Source organism: Stegodyphus dumicola, chromosome 1 (assembly GCF_044657685.1).
Source record: "Stegodyphus dumicola isolate Sdum_Otavi_A_Nest chromosome 1, ASM4465768v1".
In the NCBI taxonomy this organism is placed as follows: Eukaryota; Metazoa; Arthropoda; class Arachnida; order Araneae; family Eresidae; genus Stegodyphus; species Stegodyphus dumicola.
The window spans coordinates 253,786,687-253,813,544 of record NC_140768.1 but is presented as its reverse complement, the minus strand read 5'-3'; positions in this window follow the sequence as shown (position 1 = coordinate 253,813,544).

The window sequence follows — 26,858 nt, the reverse complement described above, 5'->3', positions numbered from 1 at the left end:
TATTAAAACTAATAAATAATTTCGGGAATTTCATTGGTTGTTAAATCTCAAAAATAAGTAATACATAAGTTTAATGACATACCCTTTTATCAAATTTCAAGAAGTTTTATGAGTTAAAAATTACTTTTCTTTTACCATAATTTACATAACCTGATTTAAATTCTATTTGTTAGTAAACAATAATTCACATTACGACATTTACTTAACAGATTTTTGTTGTGTAAAACAAAATGCAATTTTGTTGTTACACATTTTTGCAACCTTTTAGAAAGTTATGAATACAGAAACAGAAATCTTAGTTTTCTTACATTTTGTTACAACGAAATTATTATGCATGAAAAGTTACACACTGTTTACGGAAGGCAATCTAAAGATATATCGCTACATCTAATGTACGGACTGTCTTCTTATAAAATAATAAAATTGGTCAAAATTCTCGAAATTCAAACTTTATATGATACGCTGGAAATTACATACTGTGTTTTTAAAATTATATTAACTATTTTACTTTTTAAACACTTCATACTTTCAGATTTTGGAAAAACTGCAGCAATGTGTTTTATTTTAAGTTTGACCATTCACAAATAGTAGCTGTTCTGTAACATTCTAAATTGCTTTGAAATAACTGAAAATGGTTTCAAAAATTTCCTAATTTAAGTTCAAATGAGTGAAAATAGCTAGACGTTTTTAACATTCTCTACATTTCACTCAGCCACCCTGACGGGAAAGCGGTTAGCTACTCTGACTGCCGTACTGAAGAGTCTGGGTTCGAATCCGGAAGAAAGCATAGATGTAAATTGTCTGTCCCTTTATAGAAGGCAACGGTGGCCGCCTATTAGGTGCCTCCATAATAAAAGGACCATCGCTTCTGGACTCAGAAGTGGCCAAAACACTAAAAGGGCTAGTGCCTGTCATAATAAATAAATAAATAAATAAATGAAAATTCATTGAAAATAATAATGAGAAGAGAAGAAAAAATAATATTCAGTGATTAAAGTCAAAATAAGCAGACGCTTTTAACATTCCATATCTCATCAAAACACTCCTAATTAAATTTCAAAGGTTTATAAAAGACAATAGCTAGATGCTTTTAATTCTCTTTGTTTCATTCACATCAAAATGATGATACTAAATCACTGTTTACTTTTGTGATGCGAAGTGTGAACGTCGTATTAAATAAATACCACTTTTATCGGCGATTACCGTACGTTATTTTCAGGAAAGACAAATTTGTAAAGTGCAATCGGTAATTATAATATAACGTTTAAATCAATTGCATTTTTAATAAAACAAGCATATCAGTCAACAGTTCTACTTCAGCCATAATGAATAATTATTTTAATTTACTGTATTTATATCGTTAACTATACAGCTAACTGTAACTAACTGTAACTTACTGATTTTGAGCTGGCTTCGATTATTTGATTATGACAAAGCACACTAACGCCATGTGTTTAAAGGTGCGGGTGCCTTCGCGAAAGACTTCCTAAGGAAAACTGGCTCGTACTCACGTTAAGCATAAGACAAACTGCCGTCCATACCGTACAGTGGTTAGCAATTGCTGACTGCCGTGCCGAATGTCCCGGGTTCGAATCCCGGAGAAGGCATGGATGTTTGTAAATGTATAGTGTCTGCGCGGCATGGGGGCACTCTAAATATGCCGAAGTCCTCTCGAGTGGTTGGTGGTAAGGATAGAGGGGTGGGAGACCATCGGACCTCCGGGGTGCTCTCTACAAAAATTGGGAGCGGAACTAAGCTAACTGCCACCTGTAAGGTGCTATTGCCAACGATAGGCGTAAACTTGCGCTCCTTGGCACGAGGAATTTCGTGGGCTTGGGCTGACTATAGGTCAGACAAGTGAGCATTAGCAACAACAACATAAGATAAACTATGAAAACATCTATACAGCCGCCCGTTAGTCGAGATTTCAACCCGGTTTGAACTACCAGCGTTTAGAGATGTTATCAATTCGACTATCCGTGGGCCTACAAATTTTGGCCTAAAATAAATATTAATCGCAAGTAATAACTACTGTTTTTAGGTAAAACAGTAATTTTCAAACACATATTATAATAAATAAAGGGACTATATCCCCCAAAGGAAGAAAGATTAGATTAATCTGCACTGCACACGACAGCTATCTGCTTATGAGAAGGCATGCCTTAGTGAAGGACTTAATAAGAGAAACTGCTTTGTATTCATGTTACACATATAAGAATCCGTGAAAACCAACCATTCAGCCAACCTACTTGCCCGGGGTCGAACTCTTAGAATTTAATGGCCTAAAATATTGGGAAATTGATGAGTCCCTCATTTGCAGCGTTAGCACATTCGCAGCAAATAGTTGGCAATCTAGGGAAAAAAAAAATAAAAAAAGAGAGAGAGAGAGACCCGTGAATATTTGTGAAAAAAAAATTCCAACCTGAAATTTACATTTCCGAAATATTTATATTATCCCTCAAATAAAAGCGGATGGGATGGGGGAAAGCAAACATATCCCCAGCAAAGTGTCATTACCGTGCAAAAGATATCTATAAAGATTCTCGAGTTGCACGTTCTTTAAAATACGGCTTCCAAAACAGGTTTCGGGCGCGATTTGAGTGTTAATAGTTTTCCTCCAGCGTTTCCACTATGAAGGTAGAACAGAAGGCGGACAGGACCTGACGGGAAACGAGTCTCTTTCCTTTCGACGACTAAGGATTGTAAACAAAGCGAACAATGTGATAATCAGTAAAATATAAATACCGATTATTCGCGATTGCGAATCTCTCTTATTTAACCTTTCTTCGTGGGCTAGACAGAAAAAGTTTTTATGAATTGGAGCTACTTATTCAACTGTTCAATCGGCCTAAATTTCTTTCAGAATTATTTAATGTACTAAATGCGTGAGACGTATATGTCCCACCCCTCAGGAAGAGGTTAAGAAGATATTTTACTAGGCTTTATTCTGCCGAAGTACGAACAATCAGGGACTTCATAGAATACTTACTCCCTGTTCGAGAATGTTGTTCCCTGCATCTCATGCACTACTACGGGCATGGAACATATTTGATGAACCTGTGAACATATTTTAGGAATATGGAACATATTATATAGCAGGCGCCAGAATTAATTTGGAAAAAATATATAAATGTGGAACATATTAGATGGAATGTTTCGGTTTAATACCATAAATTTACGTTATGCTTCAAATATCCAACTTTATCTAAAGGAAAAGTTATTTGTAATATTAAATTCAATACTGCTGTATTCAGAAAAAGCATGTTTTTATGTTAATTCTCTCTTGTAACTCCTTTTTCTTCCATCAGCCTCATCAGAATGCAAATTAAGTGGAGTTTAAATAGCGAGTGATTGGGTAATTTAGGGAAAAAGGCTTTGGCGATGCAGTAAGAAAGCAGTTTATTCACCTAACTGGATGCAAATATGGATTTTAGCGAAGGTTTCTTGTCTTTACTAGAGCTTATGCTTAGAAATTTTGAATAGTTTCAGCCGAATAGTTTAGATACATATTTCTTCGTTATATTGTCCACACTTAAGCATTTTTATTTCCAAGAACCCGCAACTACAGATACAGCTACAGGTTGAAGCAAGGCCAGTATCTGTGCCTCCTCGTAGTCATATTAAGTATTGACGGCCCTTTCTAACTGCTAAGCTTCCGCCAGAACTTGGAATTCCGAGGAAGAATATCACGGGGGGGGCGACGGTCCCGAACCCCCTTCCTCTACCATCAAACTCTCGAGAGGATTTGGGTTTGCCATGTACTTTAAGTGCCTCCTAGTCGCAAAGAGACTAGGGGACAAACATCCTTGCCATCTCCGAAATCCGAAACGGGGCCTTTCGATATGCCAGTTAGCATCACTAACTACTATCCCGTTAGAATTTACGAATAGTTGCAGCCGAGTTGTTTAGATATTAAATCAATTCATTCTACACAATTAAGCATTTGTATTCCCAAGAACCCGCAAGTAGTGGTTGATAACTTTTGTTAAATTTTAGTTAGAAAATCAACTCTCGATTATATGAGAGGGATGGGCGAAGAAATGAATTAACTGGGCCATGACTTTAAAAAAAAAGGGGGGGGGAATTTGTTTATTGCGAAACCATAATTGCTAATTAAACCATACGCATTATTATTCTTTAATGTTATATGTAACGTAATTTTTCTTGTTGTAATTTATGTGCAATGTATTCACATTTTTAATACTGAATTTAATTTAGATAACCAAATGAACACATTTTCTGATTAAACTGATGCAGGTAAATTGTCAAAGGCATTTTTCTGTTCATTATAGTATGGGTTATTCTTGTAGAAACTGCCTCATAACTCTATTAACCCTGATTTTGAATTAACCATCGATGTAGTCCTCAGTATTATCTCGGTTAATCGGGACTTAACTGTATCTAAATGACGTAACGTAAGTAAACTTTTAGTTAAAATCTATCTCATGTGGGTCTATATTCCTAAATTTGTAGACTTTCAGCTAAGTGCAAAGACGATAAGTCGTCCGAACAACAGGAAAATTAAACAACGAGTAATTTAAAGCCAGTTAAGTTTAACCTCACATCCTATTCATCACTATGATGCATAATTACGGAGAACGTATGAAAAAATTTTTCAGTTTAGTACTTGAAGTCATAATTCAGAATTTATACTTAGTGTGGGAACAAAAATAAGTGACAACTTTTTAAACTCATTTTCAGCTTAATGCCCAAAACTGAATATGTTTTAGCACTTAGCAGAAAATTTTCTCGATAATTTTTATATTCACACGAAACAAAAATGCACATTTACAAGCACTCTCTCCCCCCCTTAAAAGGAAGATACATATGCACGCGCTGTACATTGTTTTAATCACCATGATAATTCTCTATGCAAATATCTTACAGTACCGTAATACAACGGAAGCAAAAGTGTATACTTCTGCCTCTTCGAAGAAATTCACACGCAGCCCCTATTTCTGAATTAATAAAATAAAAAGCAGATAGAAAAGCTAATGTTTCACATATTCTTTTTCACCTTAAACCGAAAACCGTAAAAATTAGTTAATTAAATCAATATAATATAGTAAACTTAAATTTATTCTGTAATGTTTTGCTTTGTTTAGAAGAAAAATTTATTTTATTTTCAAAGGATTAATTAACGAATATCAACTTACAACATAAGTGGGTGGCATGGATTCTATTTGATGCCATTATTATTTAAATACCTATACTAAAAAATAGTAAACTTTTCTTTCGTTGCAATATATTATGATCTGTATCACAAAAAAGAAAGAATCGCTTTTCGATATAAAGATTAACCACGGATCTCTAGAAAAACGTTAACGAAATGCTTCGATGACAGACTAAAACTTAAGAAGAAATCTACACAGTCCAGTCACATTTTAATGTGACCATCACCTACTTTCGACCTCAATGTGAAATAACCAATCACAGAAGGCAGGTGGCAGCACATTGCAGTGGAGCATAAACTGGTGTGCAAAACTTAAGCAACAATGTAAAAATTTAGCAGATAGCCATGAAATTGCAGAAAAGGAGGTCTGGAAATCAGTACAATGAACATGTAAGTCAATAGAAACGTCATGCGTATGTAATTATCAGGAACGAAACGTTAGAGGCGACGTGAGCGTACACAAAACGCGTGATGTCGGCGCGCGCAGCTCAACAGTAGAATAAAAGGAAGGACGGAGACGCAATTCAACATATTGACTGCAAGTGCCAGTGAGTCAGTTCGTGAAATATGGATAGAAGAAATCACCTGGACGACTTCACACGTGGAAGAATGATCGGAAAGCTGGAGGAGGGGCGTACTGTCACCAGTGTAGCTGCACAGTTCGGAATCAACAAAAGTGTCGTTTCGCGTGCTTGGAAAGTGTTCCAAACCACAGGTACAGCTGTTAGAAAGGTTGGTAGTGGCCGCCCGAGGACGCCAACTTCAGGGAATGACTGATATATCGTCTTGCAGGCGAAAAGAGGCCGCCAGCAGTCAGCAAGCGCCATTGCTCAGCAACTTTGTACAGCAACAGGGCGACAAGTGTCGCGGTTTACTGTGGCCAGACGCCTTCGAAAAGGGGGCCTATTCGCCCGCCGTCCTGAACGCTGTCTCCCGTTGAAAGTTGGCCACCGACGCCACCGTTTACAGTGGTACAGAGAGCACAAAAACTAGACAACTGATCAAGTCGTGTCCTCTTTACGGATGAGAGTCGTTTCAGTACCAGAAGCGATTCTCAACGCGTTTTGATTTCGAGAGAGGTCGGGACCCGGTTTTATCCCAGTAACATCAAGGAAAGACACCGTAACGGTGGTCCTGGAGTTCTTTTCTGGGGAGGCATTATGCTGAACGGGCGAACTAAGCTCCACGTTTTCGGCAGAGGGTCTGTAACCGGGGATCGCGATTGTGAGGAGATACTCTTTCCCCATGCGCGTCTGTTCCGAGATGTCATTGGTCCAGATTTAATTTTTATGGATGACAGTGCACGGCCACATCGGACTCTTGCTGTTGAGGAGCTACTAGAAGGTGAAGATATCACTCGAATGGATTGGCCAGCGTATTCCCCAGATTTAAATCCAATCGAACATGTGGGGGATGCTTTGGGGAGACGTATTGCAGCACGCTTACATTCTCCGGGGAACACCCAACAATTCAAACATATGCTGATTGAGGAATGGGCACTCCTACCGCAAGAAATGTTGCACCAGCTGGTTCTGAGTATGCGGAGACGGTGTGAAGTAACCATTGCGGTGAGGGAAGGTCATATCCCATATTAAGGAACATCTGCTTGTTGTTCTTCCTCTTGGACAGATAATCATGAGTTACGATACTATGCGTTCAATAAAACTTGTTTTTGTTTGATTCCATACCGTATGCACTGTATTCCTTTTTCAGCTCCGATGCTTTCGTCATCCTTTACGTACATAATACTCTCCTTCATTTCTGCATTTCATGTCTCTCAGTTGATTTCTCGTGGAGTTATGGCAAAAAACCCTGCTGTTGCTTAAGTTTTGCACACCAGTGGATATAAAGCGTGTCCGAGAGAATTAGAAAACATCAATCTTTCGCAATTCAAAAACGAACCGATTTATCTGACGTCCAAAAGGGCATGATCATTGGCTTTCAGGCCAAGTCTGGAAGCATTTCCGAAACGGCTAATTTTGTAAACTGTTCGCGTGGCGCCGTTGTAGAAGTATTCTGCGCGTGGCAAAATGGCACTATCCAAACAGCGACATAGCAAATGTGGTACACCACGGGCCATAGATGACAGAGGTGAACGACAGTTCCAGAGAGGAGTTCTGGCGAATAGATGGGCAAACGTTGAGAAACAGACCGCCCAGATGAACTAAGGGACTACCAACAATTTCTCCTTAACAATGATTCAGCGAATGTTGCTGCATATGGGTCTCTGCAGCAGACACCTGGTTAAAGCACCTACGCTGACTGCAGTTCATCGGCGAAGAAAGCTGGAATTTGTTCGCCAGTACCGAAAATGGTCGTCTACTGAGTAGCGACCGGTGGCTTTTTCCGATGAATTGTGTTCTATGCTCCATCGAATAGATGGACGTTTGCGTATACGGCATATCACGTTGGAAAGCAAACACTCTGCAACAACTGCCCAGATGGGTCCAAGTTGGAGGAGGGAGGCCTTCTCTGAGTGCATTCATCATTGTGGAAGGCACGATGGATCAATAGAAATACGTATCTGTCCTTGCGAACCATGTCCACCCCTACATGAGAATTGTTTTCCCCCCATCTACCAACAGGACAATGCGAAATATTATAACAGCTCGCAGTGTACGTGCGTAGTTCAAAGAGATCAGGGTGAGTTTTACCGTACTTCCCTGGCCAGCAATTTTCTGAACTTAAGCCCAATTGAGAATCTGTAGAACCACCTCGATCGGGTTGTTCCCACCATGGATCCTCAACCGCGTAACCTAGCGCAGCTGGCCACTATACTGGAGTCGGCATTTATAAACATTCCAGTGAACATTTACAAGAGCCTGACTGACTATCATCCTATAAGTTTCGCAGCAGTCCGCTCTGCGTAGCGAAAGGTAGTTTCACTGGCTTTTGATAGGTGGTCACATTAATGTGACTGGACTGTGTATAATCGATGTCATAATTAATGAAATTCTATTAATCGATGAAAATTTTCTTTAGATAAAATGAACGAATGAACGAAATATAATTATTGAATATCATGGTCTATATCAGGTGAAAATTTTCTTTGAAGCTCTGTAGAGACATTAGGTTATTTAGATGCAAGAGATATGAAAAAATGAGCAATGCCCTCGTCGGACTCGAACTTCGGACCTCTCGAATACGCGCAGAGTGTACTGACCATTACGCCACGAAGGCATGCTAAGAAGGCGTAAGAAATACCTTACAGCTCTAGCAGCACTTTCAGAGAAAGTACACCATTTTCCAACGAAGCCAACTTAACCAAGTACCAAAGATATGAAATAAATTAACTAAAAAAATTAGTAATTGTAAATTCTAACTTCAACAAAACAACTAAAGTTATACAACGCCATCTTTAAAGAAAGAACCTAAGTACCTTTTACAATAGATAAAATAATAAAAATTTCAAGGATAGTCTCCTGTCAACAGCTAAATGATAAATGAAATCGCTCGTTTAAACCAGCCCGAATATCATAGAATATTACAGGTACCATTTCAATAAAAATCCATCATGCAGGCTACGACAAAATCCATGTCAAAACTACTGCTCATAAAGCATTTCATTCTGTTCAAATATAAATAAAAAAAAGCATCGTTATACATCTTCTGATACTTGTTTCTTCTGCAGATGGCTAAAAGAAAGGGATCCATCATCCCAGCTACCAAGAACCAGCTCGATGGATGACAACTTATAGATTGATTGCAAATTGAAACCGTCAGAGAGAAATAAATACATTAAAAAAAATTCATGAAATTTTTACTTACCACATCCGCATTTTCGCTTTTATGAAAGGGCATAAATGCCAATGGATCGGCCCAGGTCAGGATTACGTACAGCATCTTCCACCCATGCTGCCCAAAATGCGTAAGAAAATAACCAAACAAGCTACATCCTAGCTATTTCCTTTTTTACAGCATAAAATTGATACGCAAGCATTGTAAATTGGCCAAGTAATTGTACAGAAAATTAGGCAGGTGTTTAAGTAGTACTAAGGCGAAAGCGTTACGTTGTTATACGGAGTTTGTGAAATTGCTTTTATGCGATTCATGCGCAAGCTGTTGCTTGACCTTTTGCAACTTAATGATTTTTTAAATGTAAAAAAAGAAAAGTTATTTATTTTTCAATGGTATCTACCCAGACTACTCATACCCTCTATCTACCATGATGTCATGCACTATGGTACCATGAAAATATTCCAACGATAATTTCCAAGGGGAAAAAGAGCAAAATGAAAAACAACAATTGAAATCGAAAACATCAACCATCCAAACTCATTAAAAAACTTCATAACAGATTTTATTTAACAATTATAATTAAAAAACAAATATGCAGGAAATTTGTTTTCTATAGCGAGAATCCAAAAAAGAAATATTTACTTGAATATGAGGCGGCAATACTAGTCTGGAGTTCGTTTGTTGTCAGAAAAAGAAAAAAATGTTGTTGGTTGATACAGCCTTCGAATGCATTTTTAAAAATAAATTTTTATCAATGTTATTTCACTATTCCACTAATATTTCAAGATTTTACCATCCTTATTAGAACCAGGACTTGCTTCTTAACAAACAATAAGAACAAATAATCTAACGCTAAGAAAGCAATGCAGTGATGTCTCGCATAACGAACTGGGTATGGACCGAAAATGGCTTCACATAAAGAGTTGAGTCCTCTAATACAAACCGCACACTATTTTCATTACTTTTTAGTCCAAAGGGTTTGCCCTGAAGGACTATTAATTTCGTTTTGGCATTTTGCGTTCAAAACTACAAACGGCGAATCACTTTTCTAATTGTTCCCACCAAATATTATCGCCATGTATTATATTTAAAGACATTAAATAATGAAGAATCTGCATGAATGTATGTATGTTTCTCGCATCGTGATAAAACAGCGGTACCTAGCGCCATCAAAATTTGAATAACGTAATCTTCCGTAGAATATGGGCATGTGGAAGCCCTAATTTGAATTTGAAATTTGTTTTATTGTCATTTCACATTTTGTAACACTTCAACGAATTTTTGATTAACAAACTCGACGATTTCAAAGCGAGCAATGGCAACACTGTACGAAAAAAAATTTTTTTTTATCTCCAGCGCCTGAGACTGCATTGGAAATTCTAAAGATATGCTCATTTTAAAATTATTTTGCGATATTGCTGTTGAACTGAATTTTATGGTTTGAGTACGTAGAACATGATATTTAATAAATAAAGCTAACGTATAAAACGTTAAAAAAAGTCCCTTGGACGTAATTTAAATTTTGAAATCTTTATGAAGAACCAGCTCGATGGATGAGAACTTATAGATTGATTGCAAATTGAAACCGTCAGGGAGAAATAAATACATTAAAAAAAAAAAAAAAAAAATCATGAACTTTCGTGGTTTTTTTTAAATTTATAATATGTTTCTTAATATCATATTACTAGTAAAGAACTGTAAGCAAGCAATCTTTCTTAAGGAACATGACTGAAGTTTCTTCTTGTGTGACAGAGGTGAACAGAAAGTGTCCAAACTGCAACTATCAAAGACACCCCGCGGAAGTTGAATTCATATTACATAATTTTAAAGCAAAATTGATTTAATTAAAAGTGAGAATTTACAGCCAAGCAGAAGTATCTCAACAAACTAAGATAATACAATGGCCGATCTAAAATGACAATGTCATGCCACAAAATGGACAGATGAAGAAAAGTATAAAACTTTGTACATACGTTGTTTATGTAAATGTTTTCATAACTAACAAATTAGTATTTATAGCATTGGTGGACTTTCTAATACTCTGTGAAACTTTTTAGGATGTGTTATGATTTTGGACTGGACTCGAAAATCGATTAAGATTATTCCCATAATCGACGTCATATATAGCGAAAGCTACAGAGGAACGCATTGCATTTTTTGCGTAAGACATTATTTTATTTTAAGCAAAATACTGCTCTTGAACATTAAGGAACTGGCAGTATTTGGTATATCACAGCGTTTAGGAAAGAAGTTAATGTATTCAAAAAGCGATTATCAAATCTATCAGTCTCTGAAGACCCGACTAGAACGTTTGGAGTTACCAAAAGCCCTCTTCACATTATGGCGAAAAAAATAAGTAACAATCTTAGAATGCGAACAGGAAGAAAATATTTAACGCCTTGAGATTAAAGAAAACACAATTATGAAAAATGATATTAGCTAGATGCATTTTTGCAGGAAGTCTACCCTAATTTACCTAATAACAGCATACAAAGATCCATAATGAGGAAAAGGAACTGCAGTTGTGCCTTCATGGTATTTCATGGATTAAATCTTCTTTCTTTTTGGCGGCTGTGAAAAAGATTAAATCCCGCTCTTAATGTATATCATCAAAGAAAACCAGGCACCAATTTGGGCCTGATGATGCCATTCACTAAAAGGAATTATTAATAAAAATTCCACAACCCATCCCGATGATATCTTGCGAATCATCACTTGTAACAGATTATGTTAATAAAACACAACTTCCTTCCTTCACAGTTACTTCCACAACCCTACGCTACAGGGCGCTTTATAACACTTCCAACCAATAGCGTAGCTGACATCAGCATGTTAATATAAACGAGGAAATTAATAATAAACTCTTCGCCCAAAATCCAGGCAATTACTAGAAAACCTAGCGCGACCGACAATCATACTCGGATAGATATACATTAACTCGCACTATATTAACCCTCAGGTAAAAAGGTAGCTTTAATTACTACACGAACGTTAAAGGGCAAGAAATATGACCAGAATTAGTCGAAATCTCAAAGTATACGCGTACTACTAAAGACAGTTACATATGTCAGTGTGACATGCGCCGTTGACGGTATATTTATATACACATACTTACGGATGGTACAGTAAACGTTGGAGGGGGAAGGAGAGCTTAGAGAAGGGGGGGAGAAGGATGCTGGAAAGATAATTTAACCAGGATCGTTTAAAATTAATCAAGCCCGCTTGAGTCTTACAGAGAAGATGGTGTTGGGTGATCAAGGGTTGTATGTGCCGTGACTAAACCTTTGCAAATTAAGAAGGTAGCTCGTTGGGGACGCGATGGAGGATGGGAGGTGGTGCTTTTAAAGACTTGGTGGAGGAACTGGAAAGGGGGTGTGTGAGTAGGCGATATGTCGCTGGTTTGAAGTGCTTTCCACTGATGCTGCCCATCACACGGATATGCGGGATAGGGTTTCCAGAGCTACGCTACAAGAGTCAATGTCGCCAAGTTAGGATTCCGCAAAGACGCCAAAGATTTTACCACGTTTCGTGACTAGTGGTAATTTTGATTTCGTACTCCTGGGAAACATATGACTCACTTTAGCTCAGAGTTTCAAAGGATTAGAATAATGGATTTATCAAATTTTATTTAAATATAAGATCGGTTTTAGACCTGTAATGGAAAGTGAGAACTGGGCAGGAAGATTTAATTCAGAGAATAATGTATTTATTCTCCGTCAATTAAACCAACGCTTCAGGTACTGTTTATGCTTAAATGAATAATTATTCATATGAATAGATATTACTCAATACATGAATTTACAAAACGGTAACACTTTGGTATGTGTGTGAAACTAGAAAATAGTATCAAAGTGTGTACATGTTTTAAGGGCATACTATGTAACTTTGTGATATTTTTTAACCTAAAAAAAGATTTCTAAAATTTTACTGTAAAAATACCAAATAATTTCTGTTCACATAAATTCCTTCAAGCTGTGTACAGACTGATTGGTGAAAGATTTTAGTTTCAAAGTGTCTTAATTATTTCAAAGTGCCTTAGTTATTATGTTGAGCAACTGTATTTGTATGTGAACCAGTTATATTTCTGCACTTCGCAACTGTATTTCTGCAAGTTAGAGGGAACTCTGTTTATCATACTCAAAATTGAAACAAATCCCCCCCCCCATTTTTTTTTTTTTTTTTTTTTTTTTTTTTTTTTTTTTTATGTAACACTCTTTAAGCATAAAATTCGCAATACCTCAAAGGGTATTTCATGTTTGATGCAGGAAAAAATTCTTTTTCACGACAAATGAAAAACATTTATTAAACTAATACTATTAAAAAGCAGAATAAAAATTATGCTAGCAAGAAAAAGAAAAAGAAAAAAAAAAAAAAAAAAGCATTCTGAAGACTCCTACTCAAAATGAAATTATTTTCAAAACATATTTCTTTTTTTTTTTTTAAATACTTATCCTTGGGGAAAAATTATTTACCTATTAAGTTATCCATTTTATGAATTTGAAACGAAACATTTAATTTATGTTTTCCCACATTATAAAACAGAATCCGGTGTAATATTTCGTCTAATTATTCTGGTGGCTGTAAAATACAGTAATTTCTCTGCATAAAAAAATTACCTGATAATTTTAAACATGTGAAATATCATTGTGAGTAGTTTTACGCATGAGTATACAACTATGTTACGGTTGGCAAAACGTTAAACAACTTGCGCTTCAGAGAAATCAAGAAGAAAACTGCGCGGCTGCGCAGTTATACAGCTAAATTATACATCTGAAAGCTATACAATAAATTAAAAAATAATAAATTAAAGCATTGGTTTATTTTTTTAATTTAAACATGCTTATTTTATATATTATTTTTATCCTTATAATAAAATTCTGTTAAAGTAGATAACATATTTTTACATTTTTCCTCAAGGAGTTACCCTATATTATAAATATAATCGCCAAGAGAAGTGATAAGTCGCCAAACCTGTTCTACAGTTGCCATCAGCTAAGATAGATAAAAGAAGCACGATGCTCTTCAGCCAGCTGATCATTATGGTTACCTTGACTACAGGGAGCGGCAATCAACGAATGCAGCGACGAAAAGATATTTGAGGGGGAGGACTGACAAGTAAACCTCGCTCCCCCACAACATGATGACGTTGGCGTCTATTAAAAAATCGAGCATTTTAGGTTTTTAAGTCAGTAAAAGAAGGGGGGAGTTGAATTTCGTTTGGGGCAGTACGGCAACTTGATGCTGGAAGCAGTGATTATGTTGTAAAACCTGAACGGGGGAGGAGGGCGATGTAATTATTTTTAGTTGCTGTCACTTAAACGTCAAGATATTTAATTTGAGGTGCTGATGCTTCTTACAGAATAAGAGAAAAAAAAAATTAAAACTGTTTCTAAGCCATTTTCAATGGAAGACATTACTACAAAACGATAGCTCAGATTTATATAACAAAAGTAATAAAGGCTCCAAATGAAACAGTCACATGAACCAGTTGTTTAAAAGCATAAGAATTATGTATTATGCCGCTGTCTAATATAAAATTAAAAATAAATAAAATAATCTGAAAGCTTTCAGATTTTATATTACGCCCAAAGGGCAGGGTATTTTTATTTATTTATTATTATTTTATATATTTACAGATACCTACACGTTTCCAGAGCATTTGGACTAAGCCCCCTTTGGTTTAAAATATTTAAAATAACGTATCTTTAGAATTTCCGACAGACAGTTTCGTGCGTTGAATGTAAAAATATTTTTTCCGTACAGTATGTTGCCACTGCTCGCTTTGAAATCATTCAGTTTCTTAAGAAAAAATTCCCTAAAGTTTTAAAAATCTGAAATAGATAATAAAACAAATTCGAAATTAAAGGTTCGGGCTTCTAGGTGTCTACATTCAGTTGGAAGACTACGTTATTCAAAATTTGATGGATCTGGGTGTCGTTTATAATACAGGGCAATAATATTTGGTGGTAACTGTCTGAAAAGTCTTACAGACATCTATGGTGATTCGACGCAAAATGCCGTTTCGAGACTAATAGCCCTTCTGGGCTAATAATTTAGTTTTGATTTCGAGCAAAAAATACAGAATTGGCAATATATTGCATACATTTGATTTTATAAATAGACAGATTTAATCTCATTTCAGTTTCTCGAAAGCTCAATGAATTCCGAGAAAATAGACCTAAATTATCTATTTCCTTAGCATTATTATGTTCTGATCTCACAACAGCGTCATTCACGTTTGCCATAACGTTACTTGCACGCCGTTACATTACAGTCATAGACACATAACATTTATTACATATTGAATTACAAAATTTTCAATAATTATTTACACATTAATTAGCAAGATATTTCTGTGTATATAATCAGGAACAGCAGTTGATATCTTTCACTACTGGGAAATAAATAAAAACTTAGGATTTTTTTTTTTACTTTAGATATCCATAAACATTCCTTATTTATTATAAAGAAACAATTATCTAATTAGTTACATATGCAATATCACACAGCATATTCAAATTCTTTATATACATATAATAGCTATCCTGTAAAAATATATCTCTCTCTGAATTTACTTTATGAACGTACCTATACAATTCAGATCACAATTTGATAGGCAAGACATTTGTCTAAAACAAATGCAATCTTAATTGGAGAAACTATGGGATTGGTTTGTGTATTTACTTGTGCATTCCAGGTGAAACTCAAAGTAAAAGAAAAAGTAGAAAAGTAGATTCATTAGGTCCTTATCACTAAAAAGAAATTCTAAATCTTGTGCACTATAATTCCTTTTTTTTTTTTTTTAGAACCTGATCTGCATATCTTTCTATTTATACATTTATATAATCGATACTCAAATGGTGTGCCACGGCACACTGTTGCAACGCGAATAGTTTGTAGGTGTGCCGCAGGAGTCTGGGAAGGGTCGAAAATGAAAGGCATTAACAACAAAGAACTCAACTTTTTGATAGAAGATAGATAAGTTTAATAAGGAAAGTTGAGATTAATTCCGCGAACTGCATTCCTAGTATTTTTTAATTCTTACGGGTATGTTTATTGACTATCCAATATTGTTACCCAAGAAAGATTGGCAGGAACGTTTTTCTGTAAGCATAGACTTCGCATCTCTTCTCCAATCTGAATTATAGCATTATACAAATATTAGTTACGACAAACTTTTAGGTAAAACATTACTCATCAAAGAATTTATATCAACATTATGCAGAAATTCATCAAAGATGAATGCAAAAGATCATTTTTTAAAAAAAAAGAGATTTGTCACGAAGTTTCAAAAGGACATAAGTTTTTAATTCCTTGATTCCCAGGACATTCTTATGAAGCCGTTCAATAAATTGTCATTGGTATTTCATATAAATTGATTGAAAAAAATTTTATTTCGATCAATGCAAGTCTTTTTGCTAGTATTTCATACACGCTGTGATTCAAAGTCGCCACTCTCATCACAGCCATGAATATTAAATGTAAATTAAAAATATAAAGCTCTTGAAATTCAATTTCAAAGATTAAAATTTTAATCAATGGAATTTTATATACAAGGTTACAAAACCAATGCTTTTCCCTTTTTTTTTTTGGCGTTTTTAAAGTAATTTTTTACAATTTTTTAAAGTATTTTTTTTTACAAACTTACTTTGAAATGAATGTTTTACAAACATTAATAAAACCGTCTTTTTTTCAAACATTAATATAACAGTCATTTATACTATAAGGTATTTCTCCCGCCTTCTTAGCGAGCCTTCGTGGTGTAGTGGTCTGTACGCTCTGCGTGTAATTGAGAGATCCGGGGTTCGATTCCCGGTGAAGGCGGTTGCTCATTTTTTATCTCTCTTGCTTCCAAAAAAAAAATCTTAATGTCTCTATAGTGGCGCCCGAACTAAAAGGGTGTTGGATGAGGATTCTCCTCACCCAGGATTTGTCGGCTGAGTCCCCTAAAAACCCCACTCGCCCTTTAAAAGGGGGATTATATATAAGGCATTTCTCCCGCCTTCCTAGTGTGCCTTCGTGGTGTAGTGGTTCTGCACGCTGGGCCGGTATTCCAGAGGTCCGTGATTCGATTCCCGGCGAAGGCGGTTGCTAATTTTTCATCTTGCCTTCTTCCAAAAACCCTAATGTTCGTACAACACACATTAATAACAGTTTTACAGTCAGTATGAAAATGCAAGATAAGACAAAAGTCTACACCTGTGAACTATACAAGAATCTACACAATGTGAACTATAGAACACTCTACACCAATGAAATGCAAGACTCTACTCTGAGAGGTATTCAGACTATGGCAAAAATTACCAGACTATGGCAGTATGACCCAAAAAATCAATTTCACGACGGCAATCGACCCTCAGTTACATACCATCAATTCAGGTTTCTTAGGATTTTCACTCACCTTGCGACCTCGTTATAAATTTTCGCGACCCATAGTTGAATACCACTGCTCTATATAAAAATTGTTGTCATAAAAAATTAAATATTTACCTAAACAGACAAAAAGTTAGGGAAGATTTTTTACAATTTAATTAGATTACTAACCTTACAGCTAATTGTTTTTTCAACCCAATGGCGAACCACTTGCCTATTCAGCGCTGGTCAATTTTAAGAGCCAGAGGTGGTGTCCATTTTATTGTTGAGGCACTTAATAGGCGGCCTCCACTGCCTCCCATGAAGGGGACGGCCAGTTACAACCATACCTTCTCCGAGATTCAAACCCGGGCCCTTTGGTGCCGCAGTAGGCTTCCCTAGTTACTAGACCATCTGGGCAGCCCTTAAAGCTAAATAAAAACGTCATTCCTAGAATCCATTTTTGTATGATTAGAGAAGTTAAAGCTTTTCAGAGTTTGTAAATTTGATAAACTCCTCACTTGAAAATTTTCACAACCAATATAAAAAACCTCACAAAATAAGCAGTTTTTTCTGCTTTAATCCCGCAGTTTTGCATATTACGCGGATATTGTCCAAAACCGCATATAAAATAGCTTGATTAGCAATAATAATAATGAATCTTCAAGCTTCTAAATTCCTGACATTATTTAATCTTCCAGTAGCAAAAATGAGTATTTCCCAGGAATTGTCAAAAATTGCCGAAATCGCTATTTTTATTTAATTTTTGAAGGTCATTGAATTTTAGATAGAGTTCTGTTATATTTTAGGTACTTTGTTTCACTTACCTTATTATAATTTATACTATCATTTTGGTCTGAATGATTTATCTAAATAAATTGCGATTAACGAATAATCATATTTTATAAGACATTGAATTTTACATAATTTATTGCGTGTTGAATTTTCTGTTTTGACTCAAGCTTTTTATTGACATGAATTATGACTAAATTAAATGTGTGATTAACATTGCATGAGATTAATTCTTTTCAACAATTATAAGCATGCTGCAAATACATAAAAATGGCTTCTGAAGTTTACTGTTAAATATATAATGAAATTTTCTTTCAATATATGGAGGTTATATACATATTTTTTAGGCGATGCCATTGTAATTATAGAAATATGCTACCTAAAGTTTTTATATCTTAAATGTTCTATGTAATAACCCTTATTCTTCACAATCATTTTTATTCGTATAAATGTTTCTCATGAAGAATTCTGCAGCACGTTCTGCGTTCGGCGATATGTCCTAGAGAAAGACGATACACATTATGTTTTTTTCGCCTTTTTAAGATTCAAATTTGTATTAATCACTTTGTTTACAGTTGACACTGAGCATTTAAGGATTTTGCAACTTAGCGGATTTTCTTTCAACATTAAAGATCTTACTTTTGCAACAAAACATTCCGTTTTTTTTTTTCCCCTTGGAATGTATGAGGAATAATTTTTCCGCTTGCAGCTAAATTTTGACGTTTTCTTCCTTTGTATTTGACAACATTACCTATCGTAGCTTTAAATATCGAAACATCATGGCTTTCACGACGTTTTTGAATAACTAGATACGAATAAGTTTCTTCGGAAAGAACACAAACATAGCCTTCCATCCATTACTTGGTTAAAAGCTACATTTTGCATGAAAACAAAATTGTCAAAAAGCAGACGATAATTTGTACTTTCAAATATATAGTTGCAGTTAAAAAAGAAAATTCCAAACAGAACTTTTTTTTTTTTTTATAGTATAGCTAAATCGTTTAAAAATGTGCGAACAGCCTGTATAAATGCAGCATGGCTCTAAAAATATATACGTGCATTATTGGGTTAAAAAACATGCACGTTAGGTTTATTTATTCAAAAAATATACGACTATTTTAGGAATAATGTTGCCGAGGATATTTTGCCTCTTCACTCCGGTTCATTTTCCGTAAAAAAGGAGTTTAAACGGGAACCCATGCCTCGCTTTACAGCAATGGACATTTCAGTTTTTAGCGTTTAGCGGGCGAATAGAAAAGTATCTTTCTGGCGGCATTCCTCTGAGGAATTTAAACACCTTCTAAACGAAGCTAGCAACCCTTTTAATTTCGCCAAAACCTTGTCACAAATCACTCTCCAAACAAAAGAGGAGTTCAAGGGAAGGTACACTGAGAACTTTATCGCATTATCGCGTGTACATTTTGACGATAGACAATTCCTCCCTTCCCAATGATGAGCGCCCTGTATTATGGTCGGACCGACAGACAAGTCATCCACAAACCCGTCTACTAAGAGTTAAGGAAGGAAACAGTGGAAAAGGAAGAGGGGCAGTCGAGGGGAGGATCATTTTTCCGCACACAGACACAATCACTATTTCCCGTTAGCTGCTCATTAGAAATAATTAGCAGCCCGCGCCAATTTCTGCACGCGCTAACAAAAGCAAAATAATTAGCGCCTGATTTGGCGCGCGGAAATCTTAAGCTCCCGGCGAAGAGCATTCAGGCGAAACCGCCGTTTTGAAGTAGCAGATACCGAATCGGTCCTCGTGCTGATGGCCGCGCCATCTATCGGCGACGAGTGGCAGCGCAATGATGAGCGAAAGAGCACTTCTCGTTTACATCCATCGGTTAGAAAGACTGTTATTATTAATAGCAATTTAGCTGCATGTTTTGGTGTTGAAATCTCCATACTATATTATTTCGTCACTAGCTTACAAGTATTTTTTCGCAATCAGAAACGAGGACGTATCAGAGGAACTGGCTGAACTCTGACATGTTACGAAGAACAGGAAGTTTCAACATTTTGTTTTAAAACCAGCCATTGTAACAGTATTAGTGAATTTCATTCAGGGCTATTTAACGCAGAGGGAGCGTATAAATATTAAAACGACTGAATAATTAACATTTATAGAAAGGCAATTAACATGCGACATAGAGCATTATATGAAGAACTTATAAGCAAGAGAGAAATACAAATGCCAATATAAATTCGTAGTTACTTTATATATGGTAAAATCCTTAGCATGTCAACCTCAGACATTGTAAGCAGAACAGTGAAAAACTTTGCAGAAGGAAGTAATCACATTTTTTCGGCATTTACAGTTCATAGTTTTCTTTTATTTAGCTATAGAACATATATAAGAGACAAAATATTTTGGAGTAATGTCAAACAAATGTGGCAAATTTTCTAACAGGAACGTACAAATTAAAAGCAATTGAATCAAAACTTGGAAAACAAAACTGAAATAAATAGTTAAAAGATAAAAAAAATTCTGATTTTATGTTACCCTCAAAGGGGCATTTTTTTTAACGTTTTGTGTGTTACCAAATATCATGTCCTTCGCACTTACAGCATAAAATACAATTTAACAGCAATATCACAAAATATTTAAAAACAGCATTGCATTAGAATTTCCGATACACAGTTTTGGGCACTGGAGATAAAAAAATGGTTTTTATTTTTTTTTTTATTTATTTATTTTATTTTTTTTTTTATCTCCTTTTCGGTATAGCACTGCCATTGCTCGCTTTGAAATCATTGATTTTGTTAATAAAAAATTCGTTAACGTTTTATAAAATATGAAATAGACAAAAAAAAATTCCAAATTTGGGCTTCCAGATTCCCATATTCGAGTGGAACTAGGTTATTCAAAATTTGATGTCTCTAGGTACCGTTGTTTTTTCACAATGCAAGAAAAATACATACATTCATACAGATTCTTCTATAGTTCATTTCTTTAAATAGGGCTCTAATAGTTCATACTTGAAGGCAAATAATTTCATCAGTGAAACGCCGTTTTATAGTGGACGACGCAAAATGCCAAAACGAAATTAATAGCCCTTTTGGGCAAAGAAAAATTTCACTTTATATTAAATAATTGTTGATAATTCTTTGGTCTTGGCCAAGATGCAGCTTAACGAATTGTGAACAGAGCCGTGTTTCAATATTATATTTGGATGAAATGCAAAAATAATCAAAAAAATCTTTAAATTTAAAATAATCAAATAAAAATATATTATTATAAAATTAAAGTATACAAAAATTTTTAAGAAAAAAAAATTTTTTTTAAAGCTGTAATGATAAAAACCTGTTATAATCTGAAATCAATTATTAAGTTATAACCTGCTCCAACGTGACTCGAATGCAGTTAGGTACATAATACATAAATTAAACTAAATGTTAAAATTTATAAACAGGAAGAATTTTTTTATGATTGTTTTTAAGCGTTTCCCAAGTTGTGATTGAAACGCTTTTAATTCGTGTTTTCCTGTTAGAAAAGTTTTGGTTCATATTAATTCTACGCATTTTATCTCTCTCTTAATTAATTAATTTCGCAGCCTTTTGCGCGACATTAATAGCGTAATTTATTTATTAAATATTAAGCAATTTCTCATCTATTTATAACTTTCTCGATGGCAGAACGTAACGTAAGAGAAGAGATGTAATTTCTTAATCTTAAATACAGTAAATTTTATACGTATGTGATACAAAATTCAGCTAAACACTGTTTCTCTCCTTATTTATTTATTTGTTTTATCCCGTACCCTTTTTTTAAACATCTATTAAATAAATTAAAAAGAATTTGTCTTTTAATTACCACAAATGCAACCTTTTGCTTCACCTCTTGATTACCATTATCATAATAGATAACTTGATGCATTTTCATGAAAGGAACAACGAATACATAGCATTATAGCGGAAATCAAACGGATAATAAACTATCAAATATCTCTTACAGTTTGGATTATCTTTGCTGTGCTACTCGCATCTAGCAAAATATTTACAAAATCACAGAACAGGATGTTTCAGCAAATCGGTTACAAACTTTCAGGAGAGATAGAGTACGTTTAGATAGGCAATGGAACATCACACAGCAATACAAGGTCGAAAAGGCTTTCCTGGCGCGGTAGTAACAACACAAAACACACGAAGGGAAGCACATAAACAGAGTAAGGAAACATGTTTACTATGCTTAGTACAGCAGAAATCAAGAAATAAGAACAAAAATAGACAACAATCGTCGTCAAAGAAAGTGTCCGAAATTACGATATCGGATCTTTAAATCTCCGGCACATGGAAGATCTGTTATTCTGGAAAATACCGGGCATGTCCTGGACTTCCCCAGCAGCTGCCACGATGTGTGCAACAAGTTCCTCAGCACTTCTAATGGGGGTTTCGTACACTAATTTCTTGACGTACCCCAGAGGAAGAAGTCAACGCAAGTGAGGCTTGGTGATCTTGCTGCAGTGCACCGGCACCCTTGCAGATCCCATGTTAAGGATAAAACAGGAAGAATTTTTTCGAACGTAATTTCGAACACCTTCTTTGATGGCAATCGTCTGTTTTTGTTCTTATTTCTTGGTTTAATAGCATAATAAATATATATGTTCGTGTCCTTCCTCTCTTGTGCTTTGTGCCGTTACTACGCGCCAGGAAAGTGTTTCCGACCATGCATTCTTGTGTATTTTTCTATCGTCTAAGTATACTCTTGCTCTCCTAAAGGTTTGTAACCGATTTGATGCAAGCGCCTGTTATATGAAATTCCGCAGAATAAAATTAACATCTGAGTTGCACAAAGTCTAACAATTACCCTCACGTATAAGGAGAAAATGTTCATTGGACTCTTGCCAACTATTTCAATTTCTTACTTGACAATAAAAGCAAATAACGTTCGCACAGTTGCATAGATGATTTGTTTAAAAATTTATTCAGTAGATCAGTGCATCTCAGCTGGTTGGTGCGTCGTGATACATTGAATAAAGTTTTACTTCACTTTCCTAAGTTATCCTTAGCGTGTATTTTATACTGTGAGAAAAGTGAAGGAAACACAGAGCCTCAAGGAGACAGGATTTCTACTTCTACCGCAATTTTGACAGACAGCGCCCTGGGGGTGGTCCGGAGGTCTCCCGACTGTCTTCCCTCGCACCAAGCCACACAAGAGGACTTACGGCTCACCATATATTTAGATTGCACCCGCGCCACATGAGACTACTATATATTTACATACATCCATGTCTTCTCCGGGATTCAAACCCGAGCCCTTCACTGTGGTTATCAGAGTCACTAATCACTATCTCATCTGGATATGTAGGTCTATTAGCTAAGAGATTACATCTTAAGGAGTGCTGAAAATACATGAAATACGAATTTCGGACTAAAATATGAGAGTTAATTTAATAATTATAATGAAAGAAAAAATAGAAAGAAAGATTTTTCCACTCCGCGGCACGTAATGAGTAGCATTCGAAACTTATTAATTATAAAAATATTGCGAACATTCATAAAATTATCAAATGAATATATTATACATTTATTTTAAGTTACAATAACTACACTATTAATATAAATTATCATTTATCATTAATAATGTTGCCGATTTTTAGTCACTGTGTTAAGTAACAGAATTAATTTTGTTGGAAGAATTTTAAAGGTTTTATGTAACGGCATTCTGGAACATGGCTGTTTGCAAGGCCACGTGGAAGATAAATTAAAGATCTTACCTTTCGCTGAATGGTAATCTTGCCAAATTAGATAATAAACGCACTATAGTAACGTAACACTAAAGTCTAAAGTGTCACACGATCAAGGATGTCTACTGTCATCAGTTGTAAACAACAGGAAATTAACTAGACTGAAATACTAATCGATCGGTTACAGTTTCGATAGCATTTGTCATTAAATATTAATTCACATTAACATGCAGTTCAAAAGAAAAGACAAAATGTAATTTTTAAGTATATTAGAGAATTTAAAATTCTTATTAAGAATCCACTAATTCTTAATTCTTATAATTAAAGGACTATAAGAGATTATCTGATTATCTTTAAATCAAAATCATAAACGTCCTTAGCAGCACTGTAAATTTGCTTGAGAAGCTGTGCGGATAATCAGTACTTTAAATTAGGGTTTCTTAAACTGTGGGTCGCGAGACCTGCAGCAGGGAGTCGCCAAAAATTTTAGCAGTTTTGATAGTTTTTTTCTTATTATAATAATTTTACAATTACCAAATATTTTTACACAATGTATCTGAAAATAGATAAAGATAAGACAATACAGACAAAGGAAAAAAAACCGAAAACGTTTCGACGTATTCTTTTAATAACATAAACGCTCATTTTCCTTGCTTTGCACATGATCCTGTCATTTCGTCTGTTACTTATTTAAAATTTTCACATTGTTCTATGTCTTAATTAGAAATTAAAGTTAATGACCTAAAACAGCACTAGTATATTACAGCACAAGAGAAATAACTGACAGTTTCATTCACGCGTGTGTCGGATTTGGGCAATACTTATGGGGTCCACAAAATGTTTGTAAATATTATGGGGTCCTGGGAGTCGCGAAAAAATCTCAGTGATAAAAAGGGGTCGCGATTGAAAAAGTTTAAGAAACCTTGCTTTAAATTTTAAAAAGAGGTAACATCAAAATTTATTACATTTACAGTAATTTTTCAATTATACTTATATTATTTATAATATTTAAACATTACTGTGCCTAATTTTTATCGGTACTTCGCTAAACTTCAGACTTCAGTTTGCTTTTTACGGAAAACGGTTTGATAATGTTAAAGACTTTTGAATGCGATACCGGCAGACTAATTTCTTGTCACTAATTCCTGCCTAAAATAGAAGATGATTTTAATAACGTAGTTGAAGGTGAAAGAATTTCCACCCTAGATCTGAAATAATTACTGGATAACGAAGAGAGGTCCCAGTGATAGTGAAAAACAATGTTTACAGCACCTAAACAGAATGTTGTAAAAAACAAGAAAAATGCTTATATTTGGTCAGGATTTTCTGAGGATTCATATTGTTTTAAATAACTGATGAAGCAAGCAGATTTAGATTCAAAGCAGAGGAACTTTTTTTTTAACAGCAAAACAAAATTGTTTGAAAAATGTGCGAACAGCTTTAGTACTAAAAAGTTAATATATCTCATTACATAAAGAGTATTTGTGCAAACGTATATGTAGTTACTATACTAAATTATATTACAGAAAATATATACGTAAGATGATATGAATCTCAAGTACTTATTGCTTTAATTAAAAGTTAATTATCTCGAACTTTTTATCGATCCTAAGACAGAAAAGGATGTAGTCCACGCTTGTCAGAAAAAACTGAACAGTCGTTCCGAATTCGTTAAGTAACGGATAAATGTTACAAATTGCTATTTTTTATTAGGGAACAGGCGGTTATTGCTTCAGAGTTACTATGAATATTAAATTAATTTTCTCAATATGCATCACTGAGTTTTACTTCCCTGTACGCAGTAAATAAAGTATTGTAATCGCGAAAAATTTCGGGTATCATATTTCACTAGAAATATTCACTTTGATCGTTTCCGAATCCATTTGGACAATTTTTTTTTTTTTTTTTTTTTTTTTGCATGATGTCTGTACGTATGGACACAATAAAGTTTTTTTTTTTTTTTTTTTTTTTTTTTTTTTTACAGAACGGATTTAAAATGGACTCAAAAGGGATTTTTTCGTGACTTCCGTTACGTACGAGATACATAGGTACATACACTCATCTGGGAAAGTTTCATACTTGTTATGAGAAAATAAAATTATAATAAGTTTGACTTCAATACAACAAAAATTCCCCAGGATATTTAATTTCAAAAATTGCAGTTTTTGATGTCATTTTCAACTTGCCTTGAGGGATCGATTAATTAAGTTAGAATAATTTGGGAACTAAGTTTAAATGAAGTGCAGAAAAAAATATGTATAATTTAATAGGCAGTATAAGGAAGTCACCATCAGATTTTTTTTCCCGGTTTCGCAAATTTAGCCAGGGTATCTCTGTAAGCAATCGAAATCTCGGTACGATGCCTTCATAATTGCTTCCTGGAACAACGAACACTGGCATTGCAGAAACTTTAATAATATCTGACATAAAGCTACTAACGCTTTTATGAAGGCTGGTTTCTAACTTGAAACAAGCAGTCTTCATAAAAGTGCCAGCACCATCATGGGAAATCACTATTATAAAACTTTCTCTCTTTTTAAGCAATGGCCAAGTTGCATAAAGTTACTGATACCTTTTATAAAAACCCTGCATTTTTACATTTATACAGCTGTCCACGCAATACTGGCCTGTTATTCAGTCTTAATGCCATTTTAACTGAATAAAAACGGATTTTTTTCTGCTTCTTGGCATGTAATTCTCCAGATACTATGGAAAATCTGACTGACTTACCATACTAGTTTTGGCCTACTTTAACTCCTTTTACGTGCTATCGATTAAATGTCAGTTCAGGATTATAAATTAATACACTCATTTTTAACTAAAACAAACTAAAACTTACTCACGCACGTCCAGAAAGCACTTTGATTTAATCGGGAGAAAAAGCTTCTTTCCCGATTAATTAAAAAATCCTAACACGATAATCCATTCATAAACTGTCCACAGTACTGTTCATAAATGACAGCGTACTGTGTTTTTAAGATCTTAGAGCCTTCGAAATTAATAACACAACAAAGCAGCTTAAGAATAATTAAAGTACAAACGAGATCTCAATGATGTACAATTACTTACCTCAACTATGACTTCAAAAATAATTTTACTTACAAACCCACAAA